Source organism: Eptatretus burgeri, chromosome 16 (genome assembly GCF_056783735.1).
Source record: "Eptatretus burgeri isolate ZD-2024b chromosome 16, Ebu_testis_v1, whole genome shotgun sequence".
In the NCBI taxonomy this organism is placed as follows: Eukaryota; Metazoa; Chordata; class Myxini; order Myxiniformes; family Myxinidae; genus Eptatretus; species Eptatretus burgeri.
In genome coordinates, this window is record NC_140976.1 from 63,914,730 (window position 1) to 63,935,262 (window position 20,533).

The window sequence follows — 20,533 nt, forward strand, 5'->3', positions numbered from 1 at the left end:
AACGCTGCTTTATTGTATCAACGGGTCCACACACCACAGAGACCCCCGAGCGAGCGAGTCATGACATAAAACCCAACCACGTGACCACAAGCATTCCCAAAGCACTCTGCCCCGACACAGCACACACTTCCTCCCCTTTTAAAATCAACATACAAAATGCTCCAAGTACCGCGGCCGTCTCCTGAGGTACCCCGGGCGGACAGCGCCGCCAGCCGGTCCAGGATCAGGCGCCTCCGGGCTGTTCGGTCGAGGTGACATCCTTGCTGGACTCGCTCCATCCGTAACATCAAGAGCCCCCGGCCGACAAGTTTGCTCGTCCCCCTCGGGCAGGACCGAACTCAGTAAACACCCCGAGCCCGCTCGCCCCATGGGCGCCAGCATGTCTGGCCTTGGCGATTCAACGTCTGGCCCCAGCGACACCAGAGGTGGGGGCCCCAAGCCACTCGGCACGGGGGTTGATGCTGAACAGCGGTCATGCATCTGGTCCACGTGTCGCTTCCACCCCTTCCCATCCTCAGTTCTAACCAGGCAATTTGCCGGTCCGAGAATGGCAGACACCACAGCCGGAAGCCATTTACAACCGTGGTAATAGTCACGGACCATCACCCGCTGTCCCACAGCAAACTGGCGCCGCACACGACACCGCCCCTAGCACCGACCTCCCCGGCAGAGCAAATCCAGTCTCGACCTCAACGCGCGTCCATACAGACGAGTGGCAGGTGCATCGCCGGTGGTCAAATGGACCGCATTTCTATACTGCAGCAAAAATACATCAATCACCGTTTGCATATACGCCCCCCCCCCCCCCACGACGCAACGCACATTTCAGCATCTTAACAAAGGACTCCACCTGCCCATTCGTGGCTGTATGGTACGGCGTGAACCTCAGATGTTTTGTACCATTCCGACGCATTAATTCATCGAATCCACCGGCCACGAACTGCGGGTCATTATCAGACACCAAACACTTCGGGAAGGCACTTGTTAGCAAAGATCGACCGTAGCTTCTCGACCGTAGAGTCCGCCGACGTACATTGCATAACCACAACCTCCGGCCACTTGGAGAAAGCATCAATGACAATCAAAAACATTTTCCCTTTAAAAGGCCCAGCAAAGTCCACATGCACTTTCTGCCAAGCCCTGTCCAGAATGGGCCATAGACTCGATGCCCGACGCGGATTGTTGGCATCCGATTGACACGTAGCGCAATGCTGAACCATTTGCTCAATGTCTTTATCCAACCCCGGCCACCACAAAAGGCTCCGAGCAAGACTCTTGGTTTTAACGATGCCAAAGTGACTGACATGTAGCTCTTCCAAGCAATGTTGTCTGAACTTTGGGGGTACCTCAGTTCTCATCCCCCACATAACACACCGTTGAGCCAATGACAGCTCGGATGCGCGAGATGTGAACGGCTGAAATGCAGGCATCGAAGGCAGCTCGCTCCAATTCCCCATAGAAATCGCCTGGACGACACAGGCAAGGACTGGATCGCGGGCCGACTCCACCGCGATCTGCGCAGCCGTAACCGGCCCGCTCTGGACTTGGCTCAGTGTAAACACATCAACCCGATCGTCGGGCAGGTGGGCCCTCCGTGCAAGGCAAGCGTGAGAGACCGTCGCAGTTGGCATGCTTCTCGGTGCTCCGGAACTGGATATCGTAGCTGGAGGCAGCAAGAAACAGACACCACTGCTGTATACGCACGGCCGCTGCCACGGTTACCCCGCGCTCGGGTTTCAGGATGAATTGGAGTGGTTTGTTATCCGTCTGCAAGGTGAAATGCCGTCCCAGCAGGTATTGATGAAACTTTCGCACCCCCCAGACGAGGCTGAGAGCCTCGCGCTCGATCTGGGCGTATTCCCACTCTGCCGCGGACAAGGCTCAGGATGTAAAACAGGTCGCTCGGAGCCATTGTCCATCCGGTGGGAGAGCACCGCCCCGACTCCGTATGCGGAGCTGTCGCACACTAACAATAGCGGACGTGCAAGCTCGTCGTGAACGAGGACCGTATCCTCCGTGAGTAACTGCTTGACGCGATGGAACGCCGCCTTGTGCTCGGGCTCCCACGCCCAGCGCTCGTCCTTCTTGAGCAACCGTGTCAACGGAGCCAGCTCCGAGCTGAGCCCACGCACAAATCTCTGGTAATACTGCGCCATCCCAATGAATGAGCGCAGCTGCGTCTTGTCGCGGGCTGGGGGCATGTGTTGAATCGCCTCCACCTTCCGGGGCCCTTTCAACAGCCCCTCTGGCATGATGATGTGCCCGAGGTATTCCAACCGCTGCTTGAAGAACGTGCACTTGTCCCTGTTCAAGCGCAGGTCCCACGCCTCCAGCTTCGTCAGCACTTGGGCAATGTTTGTAAGGTGTTCTTCCGCCGTTTTCCCTGCAAGGAGCACGTCGTCCAGATAGGTTTGAGCCGGCAGCCCGACGCAAACTTGATCCATCGCTTTTTGCCACAAGGCTGGTGCCGACGCAATGCCGAAACAGAGTCGAGTGTTTCGCTGGAGACCTTGACATGTGTTGATCGTTAGAAGATCACTGCTCCCGGGCTCCATCTCCAGATGGAAATATGCATCACGGAGATCAAGTTTCGTGAAGTATTGGCTTCCTGCCAACCGCGCATAGATCTCATTGATTGATGGCAGCGGATATTGTTCCACACTCAGCCCCGGGTTCACTGTGGTCTTGAAATCCCAGCACAATCGGACGTCACCATTCCGTTTCAGCACCGTGACAACCGGGGTGGCCCAGTCCAAGTACGGCACCCGTTCGATCACTCCACCTGCTTCCAGCCTGTCCAGCTCACCCTTGACCTTGTCCCGCAGGGCATACGGAACCGGTCTCGGTTTACAAAAACGAGGAACCACCCCCTCCTTCATGAACAGTTTAGCCTACATGCCCTTGAGTTTTCCAAGGTCGGCGCCAAACAACCCTTCATGCCTTTGAAGTACCTTCTTCAACCGATCTTCTAATCGGCCTGGAATGGGTTGTACAAGATGAATGGCAGTCCAGTCCAGCCAGATGCGGGTCAACAAGTCCCAACCAAGGAGAGACGGCCCACACCCCCGCACCACATACAACTTGAGCGTGGCGTCCTGACCTTGGTAGACTACAGACACGTCGGCCATCCCAACTGGCGTTATCTTCTCGCTGGTGTACGTGTACAGGGCGAGGTCTGACCTGATAAGTTTGAGACCGTTGAGTCCATGATCGACACAGCGGCTCCGGTATCAACTTGGAATACGATCGGCGTTTTGTTCAACTCAATTTCCACCGTCATCGGGCGTGCCGCCGCAGGCCCAACCGAAAAAAAGGATCATCATTGGCCGCAGGTCCCGCCCCGGGTCGTCGGGGTCGCTTCGCCCAGGCTGCAGAACGCGCCCCGGGTCGCTGGGACCGTCCCGCACACTGCTGTCCATGATCTTAACGGTAGCCAACGCCACTCGACACACACGCTTCAGATGGCCCACCTTGTAACAATGTAAACACACGCTGTTTTTATACGGGCACACACACTGAAGGTGTCGACCTCCACACCCCCAACATGCCCGCGTGTTCACCTCGCCGCCTGCGCGGCCGCGTTGTGACATCTGGCCCCGATCCGCACCGAAGGTCGTGCGTGCGACCTGGGGCGCCTGGGACATCGCATGGAGCCCCGGGTCACCTGCCATGGTCTGTCCGGCGATGGCTCGGACATCCCTGACGGTCTGTTCGACAGCTGACGCCGTTTCGACTGCCGTGCTGAACGTAATGTCCTCGCACTTCTGCCGTAGTATCGTCGAAACCATTTTCGAGTCTTGCAATCCGGAAATAAATGGATCTTTGAGTCTGGCCGGACGCTCGTCCGTCGTGAACTTGCAGGCAACGGACAAATGTTTCAAGCGTGCGACGAAATCCGCGACGCGCTCCCCCGGGCTCCTCGCGAGGTGGTCGAACTCGAACCGCGCCAGCTGTGACGATTTCTCCGGCGCCATGTGCGCCTTCATCTTCTGCAGAATGTCCTGGAAGGATAGCGCGTCACCTCTGGGCTTATCCGGTGCGACCAGGTCACCTAGCAGCCGGTAATTGTCCGTCGACAGCGACGCGAGCAAGATCAACTTCTTGCCTTCATTGACCACGTTGTTCGCGTCAAAATAGCACTGCAACTGTTCCGAAAACAACTCGAAGTCATCCCCTTCAAAAATGGACACCTCGCCGTGCGCGGGAAGTTGATTCTCATCCATCGTCGCCAACTGTTGTGTCCGCGGTGCAGACAGACAGAGAAACACGAGAGCAAAGAAGCAACATCAGCGGGTCCACACACTACAGAGACCCCCCTCACGAGCGAGTCATGATATAAAACCCAACCACGTGACCACAACCATTCCCAAAGCACTCCGCCCCCATACAGCACACCAACTACACCCACATGGTTGTCGCAACTGTTCAAACCAGTGTTTGGGTCACATTTCACACCGCAACCGAACGCGCACAATATATCAGCACACTCACGCACACAATACATCAGCACACTCACGCACACAATACATCAGCACACTCACGCACACAATACATCAGCACACTCACGCACACAATACATCAGCACACTCACGCACACAATACATCAGCACACTCACGCACACAATACATCAGCACACTCACGCACACAATACATCAGCACACTCACGCACACAATACATCAGCACACTCACGCACACAATACATCAGCACACTCACGCACACAATACATCAGCACACTCACGCACACAATACATCGGCACTCTCACGCACAGTGTTTATCGTATACAACTGTTGTGTGGCAAAGTCACCCCACACGTCCGTCCTTCAGTTCAATCGTTTTAATGGCGTTTCGTGCTGCTCCACAACTCTCCGACGTCACTTCCCGTTCCTCCTCGTCAGTTCCGGTTCGTCATGCATTCATGAATATCCAAGCAACTCCCAACACCACATATTCCTCTTTTTTTTCGTGAAAATAACCAATAATGAAAAAAAAAACAACATAGTAAGCATATAATTGCGATGCATTTATTAATATTCATGTACCTCCCAATACCACAATCACTCAGTAAAATTACAGAACATCTCAACTTGAAATTCCCACAGACAAGTTTTTTTTTTAAATATAAATGGTGTATTAAGGTTTTGGGGTGTTATACTTGTAGGCCGTGGGGATCCCTGCCATTTATCATGCAGTTTATTGAGCCAATCCGAGCGACTTTCTCATTCCACCATATATTGTTCGTATTTGTTCAGACTAGTGCGTGGCCGTACGTGAAAAAAAAAATATTGTGACGTCAATTGTGACGTCATAGCACTGTGTCCTGTCATTGGTTTGATAAATAAAGAGCCATAACTTGGGAACCACTTGTCCGATTAATATCAAACCTTGAAAAGGCACATCCTCAGGGCCCCAGCAATATTGCCGGCAAGTTTCAATTAGATCGGACCAGTAGTTGTCGAGAAACAGCGGTCGCAGACACACACGCATCCAGAGATTGCTGGAATTATAGATCGATTATGTAAATCCACTTGTTTCTATGCACGAACAGAATTTTGACGTGCAACCTCACAGGAAGTAATTTTTATCTCGATCAATCAGATCATTGCTTACAGTGTGCGTCACATGTTCATTAACCGGAAGTGAGGTCTTCAAGAAGTGGGAACACAGTTGGGCATGATGAAGCTGGGCCGACTGATGGTTCTCAGGTTTCTGGGTGTGTGGAGCACAATAAAAGACTCATGGTGCACTCAAACTGCTTTCCCTTGCTGATACATTACAGAGGGCGTGGCCGGCTGACAGCTCATGAAAATAAGTAAAAATCCAATATGGCGTCTTCCAGTGAAGGGCTGATCAAAAATCGAGTTATCATCCACTCACCGCTAAAGGTTGATGACTTTGACAAGTCTGAGCGGTGTCCCACAAGCTGTTAAGCTTGAGTGCGGGGAAATAATCACAAATTCAATAAGAAGCAAGAAATGGCATATCAACGGTGGGACAATTTGGCGTCGGATCCACGAAGTTATGATTCAGTCGATGATGCGTTGTCACAAATGTCCAGAGCCCGTGGGAATAAACTGCTCCTCAAAAGTGGTTCGATGACAGAAGACCCGCGGTTGAACGGAGTGAAAACCCACCAAAGATATCGAGCTGTGATGCGGCATATGTATGAAGCTCCGTGAGTCAAGAGAGAACATACGTCGCTGAAGATTGTGCCGTGGTTGTGGTTTAACTCGAGTGAACTCCAGGGAACTTCTGTTTAACTCGAGTGAAACTCAAGTCCCGTGAATCATTTCCACGATGATGTAAAATGGCGAGCCACAGGCAAGATGAACGACGAGTATAAAACCGTATCTTGGATATAGTATAAAACCATATAAATGTCAGTGTGTCAGTCCCCGAGTCAGTAAGTCCATCCGTCCATCAGTCAAATCCATAACTCCAAAACCATGAAACCTAGTGGTGCCAAACTTTGCATGCATACTAAGGGAACTCCAATGCGTTGCATGAATGAAAATTGCATGTTTGGGTCATACCCATAAACCCAGGTCTCATCACCAGTGATCACTGTGTTGAAGAAGTTGGGATCGCTGTTCGCAGTCTCCAGCATGTCCTGTGCGATCTCCAAACGGAGTTGCTTCTGCTCAATCGTCAGCAGCTTTGGCACGAACTTCGCTGAGATTCTCCTGAAGCCCAAATCCTCAGTCACAATGGAATGAACGGATCCAATGCTGACGCCCGCCTCATCTGCAAGTTCTCTGATCATGATTCGATGATCCTGCATCAGCAGGGTCCTCACTTGGAAAATGATGATCTCATTTCGGGATGTTGTGGGCCTACCAGAACGTGCTTCACTTTCCATTGATGTGCAACCATCTTTGAAGGGGTTGTACCACTCTTTTATCTGTGTGGTGCCCATTGCTTCATTCCCGAAGGCCTGTTGAATCTTGCGGATCATTTCCACTTAGGAATCGTCAAGCTTTACACAAAATTTGATGCAGTAGCATTGTTCAAGTTTTTCCGTCATTTTGTCAAAAACGAAAATCCAACGGCGCTCACTTGCACTTCCTCACTCATCGGCAGTCTGTCGGCGACTGACAGCTTCTGCAGGTGGGAAAATATTCATGCATACGAATTAGGATCGCCTACATACGTGCACCAAACCGCGCCTCCCGAGCTTCATTTGTTTACGCACGAAAAATTAAGGTTGGATACTTTTTGAACACACCTCATATCCAGGGTGTCCCAAAATAATGTACTCAAATTTTGGCTCCTCATAACTCATTGAATTTTTCATTTTTTTCAGATCAAATTTATCCTAAAAATGGCAGAAGTACGACTCGGTGTTGAAAAAAGAAAAAAAAGTGCTTCTGGAAGCACGAAAACATCATGGAAGTGCAAAGACAATATAGAAGACATTTTCACAAAGATCCACCAATGCGACGCACCATTGCTCGCATCCGAGATAAGTTTGAAACAGATGGAAATGTGCATGACGTCCATAAGGAGCGTTCAGGAAGACCACGGTCATCAACCACCCCCGCAAAGGAAAATCCATTGCTGGAAACCCTCCACCGATCCCCACGGAAATCTGTACGACAAATGGCTCGAGACAGGAATCCCAAAATCAAGCGCCCATCGCATTATGAAGCGAATTAATTGGAAAAGTTACATTCCAACATTAATCCACGCTCTAAATGAAGACGATACTGACTGGAGAGCTGAATTTTGTGAGTGGTACCTGGGCAAATGCGAAGAAGATGCAGCATTTCCATCCAAAATTGTTTGGAGCGATGAGGCCAGCTTCAAGTTAAATGACTCAATGAACCGACACAATTGCATTTACTGGGCTCCTGAAAATCCGCATGTTACTAGGGAACACCATTTAAACTTACCAGGGGTGACAGTGTGGTGTGGGATATCAGCATTGGGCATCCGAGGGCCATTCTTTTTTGACCAAACTGTCACTGGGGATGTTTACTTAAACTTGCTGCAGGAATCCGTAGGTCCACGTATCGAAGAGATATTTGGTGATGAAGAGATTTACTTTCAGCAAGATGGAGCACCTCCCCACTACCGCCGTGATGTAAGGGCCTATCTCGAAGCAACTTTTCCGAACAGATGGATTGGGCGATGAGGTAGTGTTGAATTCCCTCTGCGTTCCCCTGACCTCACTCCAATGGATTTCTTTTTATGGGGATATCTCAAAGATAAGGTTTACGGCTCAAAACCAGCAACAGTCGATGAGCTGAAAGAGGAAATTGAAAGACAATGTGTTGCAGTTCCAAATGAAATGATTCGTAACGCTGTTGAATCCATTGGTCCGCGTTATCGGCTGTATTTGGAGCGTGATGGTCATCAGTTTGAACATTTGTAAATATGCATTTATCTTGTTTCTAAGTCAATAAACAATGCATTTATTATCATTTAAAGAGTGAGCACTTTTTTTTGGGACAGCCTGTATATATATATATATATATATATATATATATATATATATATATATATATATACACATATATATATACACATATATATATACACATATATACATATATATATATACACATATATATATACACATATATATATACACATATATATATACACATATATATATACACATATATATATACACATATATATATATACACATATATACATATATATACATATATATACATATATATACATATATATACATATATATACATATATATACATATATATACATATATATACATATATATATATATATACATATATATACATATATATACATATATATATATATATACATATATATACATATATATACATATATATACATATATATACATATATATACATATATATATATATATATATATATATATATATATATATATATATATATATATATATATATATATATATATATATATATATATATATATATATATATATATATATATATATAGTTGAGCCTGGTGTTGGCGTAGTGGTTAGGGTAGCGGCTTGGGATCCAAAAGGTCCTGAGTTCAAGTCCCGTTGGCTGCTTGAAGTAATACACACCAGGAGGTTGACTCAGCCTGTCATCCTTCCGAGGTCGGCGAAGTGAGAACCAGTGTACTGGGCCCGGTGTATGCCCCAGTTAGAATATGTGTTCCATATGCCTGTGTCGTAAGAGGCGACCAGGGTTGTGTCAGGAAGGGCATCCGGCGTAAAACCTATGCCAAATCATTATGCGAATCATCACGGATGATACGCTGTGGCGACCCCGAATGGGAGCAGCCGAAAGAAGAAGAAGAAGAAGATATATATGTATATATATATATATATATATATATATATATATATATATATATATATATATATATATATAATATATTGTTATGAATTCACGACCACTGGCGTGTGAACGACCGCTTTTCACGAATAGTAGCCGCTCGCCTACCGGACGGACAATTCAGTCATGACCTTCCAGAACAATGCCGGAACCCTGTCACGGGTGGGTTCTTAATCCCACTACGACCGAGCCAATTGTCTACCCGCGCAGAATAGGGTCAATCGTCGAATATCGATATACCGAAGTACCCGCGCGGGTAGCCTACTGGGAGACCGTACCTCGACGCAGGTCAGCTTGGACACGAACTGCTCAAGCGGTCTGTTCCGTTCTGCAGTGATCACCGAGCAGGTATTATCGCCCGACCTCACCGGATCCGATTCTATTTACCGGGTGTTTAAAACCCAACTAATATTCCGCAGTGCAAGATGGTATCCCAATAGGGGAAAGAGGACGCAACGAACGGGGTACATTTAACCAAGCACATTTATTATACAACACACGTATACAGTCATGCACGTATGCATTCAATAAAGCGAAAGCACTTCAACCGACTACAAGCAATTTATGTACAGCCACTTATACAGTTTTACTTCACAAGACATTGCGCCACAACATGCATTCGAAAGCAAAAGCCAAGGAAAAGAAAAGACTACCCCTACAGACAGGGGAGCCAGACAGGGTCCGTAGACCTTTATGGCGTGGGACTTGGTAGACCGAACGAGTCCCACGAGACCGTTGCAGGTTACTTGCTGCACCCTCGTGGTGCCTTAATGGGCGGGTCGCGACGTCTGTCCCCACGGCAGCTCGGATATCCGCGGCTGACTAGGGCCTTCCACGGGGCCGGCGAGCTCTCTCCGGCGCTCCTTGCACGAACGCGCAAGTTCGCGAGACACAGCTGGCAGAGCGGCGCCTCCAGTCCGCGTCCCCTCTGCGATGCCCGGACTCTCCACCGACTGCAAGCTCCAATGAACGGGTCGCTCCACGGACCGCTTCTCCAAGACCCAGACAGACAGAAGACCACGAGTTGCCGACTCTCTCCGCAGCTCCTTGGCTTCTCCGAACCCCGACAAACACTCTCTTCCACCCGACCGACCGCGCCACTTGGCGCTCTGCGTGCCCTTTTATTCCCCCGGCGCCCCGCCCCTCCCTTCGCGGCGGGCGGGGGGGGGAACATTCCAACAGAGATCGGCAGGATTAGTTGTTGTTTCCCAACCGTCAATCTTGTTTACCAGAGAAATCGGGGCGGGAGTTATTGTTGTTCCCCTTTTGTGTTCGTGGAGATGTTGACGGTTGCTGGTGGAGTGGTGAGGATGGCGTGGTTGTTGAGAGGCAGGTGTGGTTGTGGTTGTTGTGAAGCGGTTGATGAGAGTGATGTTGGTGGTTGGTCTCAAAATAACGATAGTGAAAGAAAAACGGCTATCTCAAAGATCACAGCCCTGTGACACAAATAATCCCCATCAACCAACGGTGGGGAAATCGAACTGAACACAGACTTATTGGCATAATCAACTAAGGACCTATATGGTGTTCTGCGAATTTCCACAGCCGTAACAATATACAGGTAGTCGTCGACTTACGACCGCAATTGGTTCTGATCAATCGGTCATAAGTCGACTTGGTCGTAAGTCGAACAACGCATATTTTACATACAAAAAAAAAGTAGAGTTTGGGGCCACTTTACGTGGTCATAAAGTGGTCGTAAAGTCGAACAGTCGTAAGTCGCATTGGTCGTCATTCAACGGCTACCTGTATATATATATATATATATATATATATATATATATATATATATATATATATATATATATATATATATATATATATATATATATATAGATAGATATATATATATAAATATATATATACATATAAATATATATACACTATATAAATGGCAGTCCTTCTGTCTGTTTCTGTCTGTCTGTCTGTTTTTTTGTGACGAATCAGCTCTGAGACCAGTGAACCGATCTTGATGAAACTTTACACATATATAGAACGAACATTCAGCTCCAGGATGCGCTAAGTGGCTCTCCATAAAAATGAAAAATATATCTATAAAAAAAATACATAATATATATAAAATAAATAAAATTTCCATTAGACAAAAAAAAAATGGCTTTCGAATAGTGCGCCAGCGTGTTAATCATAACAAAAGGCTGCATGGTTAAAAACGCAAGGGTTTTTTGAAATACAAAATGTTCGTATTCGTTGACTTTTTAAACATACACATTCTCCTCCTGTTATTTGAATTCTCGAACTGCACGTGCACGGCAACAGCTAACTGCTGATCGATCTGCTCATTAAAGAGCCAGGCAAGCGGAGTCAGCTGCGGAGTCAGCTGCGGAGAGAGAGATAGAGATGTCTTACTGCTGATATATCTACATATATATATATATATATATATATATATATATATATATATATATATATATATATATATATATATATATATATTGTTGTGGTTACCAAATTCGCAAACCACCATTCAGGTCCCTTAGGTGAGGTATCTCGGTAAGTGCATGTGTAGTTAGGCCCAAACCCGTTGTCTAGTGGGAATACATGTCATTTATGCGTGCTGCGACTCTTCAGGATAGCCGTTTTTCTTTTGCTATCTTTATTTTGGACCAACCGCCATGATTACAACCACAACCACCGCTTCACCACAACTGCCACGACCTTCACGTCACACCTCGCAACCGTAGCATCGCCACCGTTCTTGCCCCGCTGTGGGTACCGGTGTTGGACTCGTGTAGAGCGCGCGTCGAACAGCGTGTACAAAATCACGGATTTTGTGCTTCAAAAACGGATCAAAAACGACACACGCCCACTTTTTGCCGTCCAATCGGTGAGCGAGGGGCGAATTGGCCCCGCCTCCAGGACGATCGATATATGCAAATTTGTGGATCAAAAAGCCTTCACGCCCACTTTTTCTCGGGCCAATGGGGAGCGAGGTGAAAGGTCAAAGGGAGGGGGTCAAAGGCGAAGCTACGGGGGGATAAAAGGACGGTGTTCGTCAGTCAGAGAGGAAAAAGAGAGGGGAGTCCAAAGAAGAGTCCAACGGGAGAGTCCAAAGAAGAGTCCAGAGTCGGAGAGTCCAGAGGCGGAGAGGCGGCAGCGGCGAAGGCAGACGAGGGGGTGCTCGCGTCGGTGCCGGGAGCTGCACGCCCGAGGGAGGCCGACAGCGCGACCTGGCCGAGGTGGAGACGCACACCAGGGATAATAAAGATCCTCTATACCCCGAGCATCAGCAACCCCCTCCTGTTTCCCCCCCGCGCTGAGATAGTGCGACCAAGGGGGCCCCCTTTCCCACCCTCTGCCAGACACTGTCCGCGAGGTCCGCGGAGTTGGGGCGCCATCGCCGCTCCGCGTCTCATCACCAGACGGGTAGGCGCGACCCGGTCTCGGCCTCAGGCCCGCCTCATCCTTGAGGGTATTTCTTTTCCTTGGTTTTGGGTATGTGTTGTCGGCGCCGTCTGTGAAGTAGAATTGTATAAGTGTTGCCGTGTGCTCGGTAGTCGGTATTAGCTCTGCATTGTGTTTTCGCTTTTATATTTGCTTTTTGTGTAAATGGAATTGTGTTTTCTTTTTTTTGTGTGCATTTGGTGGAATTGAATTTGTGTGCTTCCCGTATGCCGCGAATAAATGTGCTTTATTATTGAACTGTTCTCCCGCTTCGCTTCGTCTTTTTCTCCCATTGAATCCTCATCTTGCTTCACGTAAAGGGTTGGTAGTGGGCTGAATACGCCCGATAATTAATCGAACCGTCGAGGTCGACGATAACACCGCTCGGTTATCCCGATAGTACGGAACGGGTCGCTTAAGTGGCCCGTGTCCGAAGTCGACCTGCGGCGAGGTGCGATCGCCCGGTCTACCCTCCGCGTGGGTACTTAGGTAGGTCGAATTTGGCGAGCAACCCTATCCCACGCGGGGGCTGATTGGCTCGATCGCGGTGAGACCGAAAGGTCCACCCGTGACTGGTTCCCGGCGTTAGTCCGAGAGGGTCACGACTGGATTGTCCGTCCGGTGGGCGACGTGCCGCGATTCGAGTTACGTGGCCGTCAGCACGCCGGCGGGCGCGAATCCGCAACAATATAATGTGTTTGTCTGTGACCTATGCACGCAAAAAGTACTGGACTGATCCTCACCAAACTTCACATGCTGACAGAACATGTACCCGGGAGTGTCCCGATGTAAAAGAATTGTACTTCCGACTTGCGGTTTCCGAATTATGACGTCATCACCTGATTTCTTAACGTTAATTTTTCAAGTTCAGCCGATTGACATGGGGCCAATGCCATTTGCAATAGAATGAAAAAATAATGCTGCAGTCAATTGAAGACAATGACTTCCGACTTCCCGGTTTCCGAACTATGACGTCATCACCTGATTGCATAACGTTAATTTTTAAAGTTCAGCCGATTGACATGGGACCAACGGAATTTGCTAGAGAATGAGAATTAATTAAGTCACAAATGATGACATGAAACCAGCCTCACATTGTTGAGGAATTATGGTTTTTTATCTGATGCAGCAATAAATCTTAACATTTTTGAACTCGAGTCTTCTGCATATAAAACATGGCGGGGAAAATATAATATAATATGATAGTGGTGATGAAAAAAAATAATAATGGTGGCAGCCTCTACAATTTTACAATTAACTGTGACATATACTCCTTAAGACCCGTCGTCATCCACGGGATTCCTGTGCGGAACACGGGTATCCCTGCTCGTATATATATATATATATATATATATATATATATATATATATATATATATATATATATATATATATATATATATATATATATATATATATATATATATATATATATATATATCTCTCTCAAACGACAGGATGTCCATCATGGTAAATGTTATTTATTCCCGATTACATTTGTTACTTCGGCTATGGTAATAATGTGGTGCTGGGTTTGGTGGCGAGGACTACTGCGAGACGGAGCAATCGGGCCATCTCCCACAGAACACCTGGAATTAAATGGTCGTCACCCCGGATAAATCCGGAGTTGACGGGTCACTTAAAAGACCGTGGTCGCCAATATTTTGACAGCGTGAGGTGGGGACCACTTGTCTATTCAAATTCACCTCAGTACTCACGCCGCCTGGCTACCGGGGAAGCCACACCCTCGGCCAACGCCGTCCGAACTGAGTCGCATGTACCGACTGGGAGTTATCAGAGTGGCAGTTACCAGAGTGGGAGTTAGGCAACTTACGTCCCAAACGGCCTCACTATTTCAAAAGCCCACACCGTGCTGGGTCACTGGTAGAAACGACAGGCAACAAACTGGAACATTTCACAGATATTTATTTGCAATAGAGAGGGAGACACAGAGCAGAGTTATCCGAATAAAAGAAATCCAATTTACAATGAACACAGGCACTTAACAGTCTCTACTCACAGGACGGGCGCCACAGACACGGGCGCACGCACACACACACACACACACACACACACACACACACACACACACACACACACACACACGCACACAAACTCCAAGGTAGATCCGGTGTAGGAGTCGGTTTCAGGGACTCAGCTGGTAAGCAGTTTTGATCGCTTGCACACTTGGAGCAGTTCTGAACAGTTTGCTCAATGTCTGCATTCATGGAGGGCCAATATAGAACTTCCCCAGCTCTTTGTTTGCACTTGACTATTTTGAGATGCGATTCGTGAATCAGGTTCAGCATGCGTGGTTTCAGAGTAGGTGGTACAACGATTCGCATGCCTTTGTATAGGATGCCATCCATAATGGAAAGTTCACTCCGGGAATCCCAGTCTGGTCGAAGATGAAATGATACACCTTGTCTGGCATCTGGCCATCCATCAAGAATCATTGACTGTAATTGACTGAGTTCTAACTCAGTTGCTCTTTGAAGATCAGCATACCTCTCGTCAGAGACAGATAAAAAGTCCAACATTGAAATGTGCTCTAAGTTGTCTATTTCCGAACCAGTATCTGGCAGGTAGGCTCGAGAAAGCGTGTCCGGAAGCTGCATATCTTCCCCTTTTCTGTACCGAATATTGAGGTCATACCATTGCAATCTTAGTAGCATGCTCTGTAGTCTCATTGGAGCAGACAGCAATGGCTTTTTGGCAATTATTTCCAGAGGTTTGTGGTCATTGTAGATGGTGACTGTTTTCCCAAAGATATAACAATGAAACTTTTTGCAGGCATGGACTATGGAAAGCATCTCCTTCTCCATTTGTGCGTACCGTGTCTCAGTCTCCGTGAGAGCCCTGGAGCTGTATGCAATGGGGTGGTCCTCCTGGACAAGAACTGCACCAAGTCCACTTCGGCTAGCATCACAGTGAATCTCGACTGGCTTGTTGACATCGAAGTATGCAAGAACAGGCAGATGACAGCAAAGTTCCTTCTGTCTCTCAAATGCTCTGGCTTGAGCTGGTTGCCATTGATAAACAACATCAGATTTCAGCAGTTCTCGGAGTGGAGCGAACTCTTCACTCACCCGAGGGATGAATTTTGACAAATACGTGATGAATCCGACGAAGCGCCTCACTGATTCCTTATCGGTTGGAGCTGGCATACTGCGAACTGCCTCAACTTTGACAGGATCAGGAGATAGTCCATCCTCAGACAGTATATGTCCTACATCCTGTACCGACCACTGACGGATTTTACATTTCTGCAGGTTCAACTTATGATTGAAGTTTGTTGCCCGATCGATGACTTGTTTCAGAATTCGATCATGTACTTCCACATTTGGACGGGCGATGAGAATGTCATCCATGATCGTCACTGCTCCATCTATGCCTTCAATCATTTGGTCCATAATCCTCTGAAAATTTTTGGGTGCACATTTAAGTCCAAAGGGAAGACGAAGCCACCAATACCTACCGAAAGGTTTATTGAAACATGTCAGATCGGATGATTCCTCATCTAGTTTGATTTGTAGGAATCCTGACTTTGCCTCGAGCACTGAGAACACCTTGGCATGAGGTATATTTGCAACGACTTCCATAGCAGTATGCATGGGATGGTGCTCCCTCTTGATGACCTCGTTCAGATGGGATGCATCCAGACAAATTCTCAGTTTATCGTTTCTGAGAGATACCACCAGTGAACTGACCCATTCTGTAGGTTTGTTCACTTTGGCAATGTATCCGTCCGATTCCATCTCCCCCAGTCGGGTTTTAATACGCCGCAAGAGGGAAGCGGGTTGTCGCCGAGAAGCATGTACAACTCCCTTTGCATCAGATTGCAATTTAATTGGATACATGCCTGGCAGAGTTCCTGTGGTTCGCACGAGATCTGGATATTCCTTCAGTTCAGTAAGAACACCACAGGTATCCACTTCCGTTGCAACGGAATCAAGTCTGATGACCAGGCCCAGAGCTTCTGCAATATTACCAGAAATTATGTTTTCCTGTTGGAGAGCAACCACTTCAAATGTTGTGGTGACTAACTTGCCACGATACTGAACAGGAAGATCCACGGATACGACGGGTTTCAACTTGTGATTTGAGTAAGTGCACAATACCTTGGTCGATTGATGGAGTTCACCAGTGTGATCAAGACGCTGGTAATCAGATAGTGTCATTGTGTTGCAGCGAGCTCCGGTATCAATCCTGAACGTCACTTGCTTTCCTGATACCAAGAGAGCCTGTCTCCATTTGTCACAAGGTAATGAAAGCGTTGTCTGCAATGCGCTGATCCGCAGAATGTTTCCATTAGTTCCATCTGCATACTCGTTTGTATCAGCAGGAGCACCGTCCGACTGAGTTTCCACCGAGTGCACGCTAGCGCGTCGACGGCAAACTGCAAGCCAATGGTTTGGCCTCTTGCAGTAAGAGCAGGTGGATCCAAATGCTGGACATACACCATGATTCCATGAATGGTCAGGATCCTTACCACAGCGATAGCAACTGTCCTTACACTGCTGTATATTCAGGGTAGGTCTCCTGCGTGATGGCTGTAATGGTCCTGGGTTAGATTGTGGTTTTGGCCTCGCTCGTTTGTAACGTACAGCGGCCACACTCATATCCTCATCACGGACAATGCGAATCTGAGTCCTTGAAAGTTCAAACTGCTGACCCACTTCAAGAGCTTTGGCCAGCGTAAGTTCTTCACCTCTGTCTCGTGGGCGTTCCTGAACTTTCTCCTCATGAACTCCTCGTATGATGGCATCCACGAGCACATCTTCAGGCTGCACATGTTCACAGTCCATGAGAATGAGCCGCAAGTCCTTGACAAAGTCGTCAAACGATTCCCTGGGGCTTTGTTTCCTCCTGACCAGTCGATGTCTCGCGATGCGCTCGCTTTTCCTCGGACGGATTTACAATTCGAATTTGTCCCAAACTATGTTGGGGTCATTGTTCTCACCTTCAATCCACTCAAAGATCTTGCATATCTCTCGTCCTTGTTCTCCGATCCAAGTTCCAAGCCACCCTGCCTTGTGTTGGTCAGGCAGCCCAGGCAACGGACCGTCAAAAACGAAACCAACGTCGTTTCGGAATCGAACAAATTCCTGATACAGCGAAGTCGAATCCCAGTCAATAGTTGGGTGTTCAAAGTTCACGAATGCCATAGTTTATATGTTTCAAATACCAGCGTCAGATGGCGTGGATGTTCGGAGATATTTGCAGATTCTAATGACACCTTGTAAGATACTCAGGACTCCATGTTGGGCCAGACCGGAAGTGACGTTGATTCGCGATCACGGAACACAACCAACCACAACCGGAAATCAACATACGTTACAGTTGGGTTTCGGATCATTCATGAGGCCTCGATAGTTTCCTTACAACTCTCTCTTTTACATCATCTGAGTGCTTACCTCTTCTAATCTTGATTAGTGGAACTTTTGAAATAGAAATTAAAATTATCATCCTCGGCAGATAACTACCGCCGCCATGTTGGTACACCAGTATTACCGCCGCCATGTTGGTACACCAGTATTACCGCCGCCATGTTGGTACACCCGTCAAGGATGCACGTGACCTGGTTATTTGTTGTCATCTTTCCGTTTGTTTCTGGTGAAATTGTGGTGACTTCTTGGGAAATCTATCGCCAAAATGTTTTCCTGTCGACTTCACACAACGAAGAAATGCTTTATGTGTTGACATTCAGTAAAAATCCTCCAAATTTCGGTGTACTGTGTGCACGTGCGAATCCTGCACTCGCAACCAATCAGATCACTAATAGAAAGAGCGCGATCCCATTCCGTATGATTAAACACGTGACACTACACCTGTATTTGGGTTTGTCACTACATCAAGGATGGGTTCAGTTACAAAGTTTCTTGTAGAGCGCTCGCCAAGTGGCTTAAGCACTGAAGCAAGCACTCCGTGAGAAACCGTTGATAGGGAACGGCTGGCTTGGCAAGCGCTACCGAGCCGCTTGGTAACTGAACACACAAACCCCTGTGTTACTGGTACATATAATTTTACTTCGGTTCTGTTCAGAAACACGTGTTTAAAACCACTTGATGCTATTTTAAAAAATATACTCGATTGCTCAATTAATAAAATAATAATAATTATTATGATCCAAAATATTAATGCGATCGTGCTGGTGAAATGAGTTTTCCCAGAGTCGGTTGGCGACGGATGTTTATCTGTTGCCTGGCAACCCAGCATTGTTCGCTCACGTGACGTCACAGTGTCCCTCCCACGCGCGATCTCTTCGTTGTAATCGGAACGTGAAGCTGTTTGCTCGTGATTTGGTGGATCTCCTGGGTTTTCACCTTTGTACTTCACCTCCTCACAGTGACGCCTCCCGGCGGATCTTCCCATTCTTTTGGCCGGACGATCCGTGTCGGTCACGACGTTTGTTGTTTCATTGGGAAAACCGAACAGGTGAGTTAAACCCCGGCGCGGCTCCGTTCGGTGACTGGTTCGAATCCAAACCTCGATTTCAATTCCAAATCTTAATTAAGTAATATTTAAGCTTTGAAAAGCCGGCTATCTGTCCGTGTGGAGCTGTGTTTGTTTAACATCAGTTCCTTCTCATTCATGGGTTCCAGATTAATAATATTTTATACTCTATTGCCCAATTAATAAAATAATTATTGTTATTATTATCCCAAATAGGAATGCGATCGTGCAGGTAAATGAGTTTTTCCAGAGTCGGTTAGCGACAGATGTTTATCTATTGCCTGGCAACCCAGCATTGTTCGCTCACGTGACGTCACAGTGTCCCTCCCACGCGCGATCTCTTCGTTGTAATCGGAACGTGAAGCTGCTCGTGATTTGGTGGATCTCCTGGGTTTTCACCTTTGTACTTCACCTCCTCACAGCGACGCCTCCCGGCGGATCTTCCCATTCTTTTGGCCGGACGATCCGTCTCGGTCACGACGTTTGTTCTTTCATTGGGAAAACCGAACAGGTGAGTTAAACCCCGGCGCGGCTCCGTTCGGTGACTGGTTCGAATCCAAACCTCGATTTCAATTCCAAATCTTAATTCAGTAATATTTAAGCTTTGAAAAGCCGGCTATCTGTCCGTGTGGAGCTGTGTTTGTTTTACATCAGTTCCTTCTCATTCATGGGTTCCAGATAATTAATAATATTTTATACTCTATTGCCCAATTAATAAAATAATTATTGTTATTATTATCCCAAATAGGAATGCGATCGTGCAGGTAAATGAGTTTTTCCAGAGTCGGTTAGCGACAGATGTTTATCTGTTGCCTGGCAACCCAGCATTGTTCGCTCACGTGACGTCACAGTGTCCCTCCCACGCGCGATCTCTTCGTTGTAATCGGAACGTGAAGCTGTTTGCTCGTGATTTGGTGGATCTCCTGGGTTTTCACCTTTGTACTTCACCTCCTCACAGCGACGCCTCCCGGCGGATTTTCCCATTCTTTTGGCCGGACGATCCGTGTCGGTCACGACGTTTGTTGTTTCATTGGGAAAACCGAACAGGTGAGTTAAACCCCGGCGCGGCTCCGTTCGATGACTGGTTCGAATCCAAACCTCGATTTAAATTCCAAATCTTAATTAAATAATATTTAAGCTTTGAAAAGCCGGCTATCTGTCCGTGTGGAGCTGTGTTTGTTTAACATCAGTTCCTTCTCATTCATGGGTTCCAGATTAATAATATTTTATACTCTATTGCCCAATTAATAAAATAATTATTGTTATTATTATCCCAAATAGGAATGCGATCGTGCAGGTAAATGAGTTTTTCCAGAGTCGGTTAGCGACAGATGTTTATCTGTTGCCTG

General features: G+C 47.3%; 2 protein-coding genes across 2 annotated transcripts in view; both read left to right on the forward strand.

Annotated features, from left to right (window-relative positions):
• The window catches only part of LOC147011206 (uncharacterized), a 484,760-nt gene that overhangs the window by 206,096 nt on the left and 258,131 nt on the right, over positions 1-20,533 (forward strand). The window lies entirely within an intron of this gene.
• LOC147011208 (uncharacterized) overlaps positions 19,895-20,533 on the forward strand; it is a 29,461-nt gene continuing 28,822 nt past the window's right edge. Inside the window, exon 1 of the mRNA XM_085859237.1 lies at positions 19,895-20,231. The gene's annotated coding sequence lies outside the window, so the exon portion shown is untranslated. The remainder of the gene's footprint in view (positions 20,232-20,533) is intronic.